The following is a 3448-nucleotide window of genomic DNA, read 5'->3' as shown; positions in this document are numbered from 1 at the left end:
AAAATAACAATTTTATGAAAATGAATAATTATTTATCTGATGTAATGGTAGATAAATTTAAAATACTTATTTTGTATGTGATTAAGGATAGTAGAGCAGCGGGCCCATTAGCACCAAGTTCTGAACCATGAACCACTGACATTCGAACATTTCTTGGTTATCAAAAAAATTATACATGTCCACAAGTTCATCATAATAAATAGACTCCTCATAAACACAGGACCAAATCCCTCTTCTCTCAATCATGCTAGCTTATACATTTTTTCTCTCTTTCCTATGTCTTTAAGTTCACCAAAAGTCATCTAAGGCTTAACCTTTCCATTGCCTTCTTACTTTCTCTCTTCACCTCTATACTTCTCAAAGGCTTCTACACCATATGTCATTACTAACTCTGCATAACACACTTTTTCTCTACCTTCCTGTTTCCTTAAGCTTACATTAAAAGTCCTCTTAGGCTCTACTCAAGCTTTCCATCACCTTCTAGCTTCTATCTCCGCTTCTTATATAATCAAAAGTCTTTTCCATCATCTATCATTACTAACTCCATATACCACGCTTTTTTGTTGCTTTAATTCTTTAATAAAGCTTATCACACCAACTTATTTCATCAGAACTAATCCGATTTTTGATGTCTCACCTTTAGGAAGATCAAAACTTCACTTGCTACTTCCTATTGCAACTTAACATTTCCTTCCATGATTTAGCTGATTTATCAAGTTTCATTCCACTTTTTTCTTCGTGGAAAATAATATTCAAAGAATTGATCAGTAATACTCAGAAGAAGGATTAACACAACATCATAGCTTGAAGCCTTTATCAATTTAACACATCACAACTAAAAATTGAAACTTTCCAAAATCCAATTCATAAAAGTTGAAACTTTGCAAAACTCAATTCACAAAAATCGAAACTTAACAAAACCCAATTCATAAAAATTGAAACTTTCCAAAACCCAATTCACAAAAATTGAATTAAGCAAACCCAATTCACAAAAAACGAATTTTTGCAAACCCAATTCACAAAAATTGATACCCATACAATCAATGGAACATAGATTTTCTTGAAATCTTCCAAGGGAAGTGAAGAGAAAACAACTAACCTGCTATCATTTGAAATTCAGCAGCAAATCAATTGGATTTTCAATTTCGCACAAATGAATTTCTGAAATCTATAGTGACTAGTTGGCTACGCCGTGCTACCCAATGTTATCCTTAAAAAATTGTAGGAAATGTATAATTTTATCATTTTATTAATTTATTTGGTTGATAAATATGTTTAGATTGGTAAAATTTGTATAATAATTTTTGTAATTTAAATTTTTTATATTAATAGTCAATTATAATTTTTTAAATGATTTAGATTTTTAATTATTGTGATTTATAATATTTTTCTCCTATTATATTGATTAGAAGTGACATAATAAAATTATTATAAAAGATACTTGTGAAATTTTTTTAAAGTAACTTCATATAAGACATCAAGTTAATTTAAAATATTAAAAATTAATTTATCATTTTATGTATATTTTATATTTTTTAATTAAGTATTATTAATTTTTTAATAGTTGAATGACTTATAATTATTACTTAGAGATAATATAGTAAAATCATGATTGAAGCAGCTGAAGCAAAATTCGGGGCATAGGCAGGGAGCAAACTACAAAAATCGGTAATTTCTACAGGAATAACTCAAAAAAAAGGTGGTTTTTAAGTTTTGACCTCAAACAAAATAGCTTCGTAAAAATAAGTATTAAGTGATATATTTTCAGACAAAATTTTGTCTCTAACCAATAGAGTAAATTATATAAATGACCCTCATAATGAATAACAACTCCATACTTATTCATCTTTCAAATTTTATTTTTTTATTTTTTTATTTTACTTTGATTTTTATTTTTTCTTTCTCTTTTTATTTTTGGTTTTTCTCAATCCTTTTTTTTCTTTTTTCTTTTACGTTGATTTTTTATTTTTCCATTCCTCTTTTTGTTTGTTCTTTTTAATTTTTTCCAACCCTTAATTTTTTTCTTTACTCCTCTCAACGTCTACTTTTATAAAAGAAAAACCTTTTTTCTTTGATTTTTTTCTTCTTTTTTCTTTTTAAATTTTTCTCGACCTTTATTTTTATTTGATCTTTTTTTTAAAAAAATTATCAACATTTATTTTTTTTCGTTCTCTCTCAACTTCTACATTTTCTTTGATTATTATTTTTTAAATATTTTTCTTCATTTTCTTCTTTTTTCGTAATTTTTATTATTTTTGTTCTTTTCTTCGATTTCTTCCGATCAAGTTACATCTAATGAGCAAGAGTTGAAACTACCACATTATAAAGGCAAGACTTATGACTTTCAAACAACAAGATATATTTCATGAGCAAGAGTTGACACTATCATATTGTAGAGGCAAAACTTATGACTTGCAAACATCAAGTTATGTTTCATGAGCAAGAGTTGACACTACCGCATTGTGTTTTGATTTATGAGATGTTCTATAACTCTTACCTTTGAGGCAAGACTTAGCTCAAGGACTTTCAAACAACAAATTATGCCCCAAGGGCAAGAGTTGACTCTATCATATTACGTTTTCATTTATGAGATGTTCTACAACTATTACTTTAGAGGTAAGAATTAGCTCAAGGAGTTTCAAACTACAAATTATGCCCCTTGGGCAAGAGTTGACATTACCACTTTATGTCTTCGTTGATGAGATATTCTAGGCAAGACTTAGCTCAAAGACTTTCAAACTATAAATTGTGTCCCACAGACAAGAGTTGACACTACCACGTTATGTTTTCATTTATGAGATGTTCTACAACTCTTGCCTTAGAGGCAAGACTTAGTTCAAGGACTTTCAAACAAAAATTATGTCCCACGGGTAATAGTTGACACTACTACGTTATGTCTTTATTTATGAGATGTTCTACAACTCTTGTCTTAGAGGCATGACTTATTCCAAAAATTTTCAAACAAATTACGTATATTGGGCAAGAATCTACACTAACACGTTTTTTTACTTATGAAATATTCTATAACTCTTGTCTTAGAGGTAAGACTCAACCTAAGGACCATCAAACAACAAGTTATGCTCCATGGGCAAGAGTTGACACCACCACATTGTGTATTGATTTATGAGATATTTTGTAACTGTTTCCTTAGAGGCAAGACTTAGACCAAGGACTTTCAAGTAACAAGTTGTGCCCCATAGGAAAGAGTTGACATTACCACATTGTGTTTTGATTTATGGGATATTCTATAACTCTTGCCTTAGAGGTAAGACTTAACCCAAGGACTTTCAAATAACAAGTTACGCTCCATGGGTAAGAGTTAACACTATCACATTATGTTTTTATTTATAAGATATTTTATAACTCTTGCTTTAGAGACAAAACTTAATCCAAGGACTTTTAAACAACAATTTACGCTCCATAGACAAGATTTAACACAACTACATTG

This window comes from Capsicum annuum, chromosome 2 (assembly GCF_002878395.1).
Source record: "Capsicum annuum cultivar UCD-10X-F1 chromosome 2, UCD10Xv1.1, whole genome shotgun sequence".
NCBI lineage: Eukaryota > Viridiplantae > Streptophyta > Magnoliopsida > Solanales > Solanaceae > Capsicum > Capsicum annuum.
The sequence above is the reverse complement of the archived record's forward strand: the minus strand, read 5'-3'. Positions refer to the sequence as shown.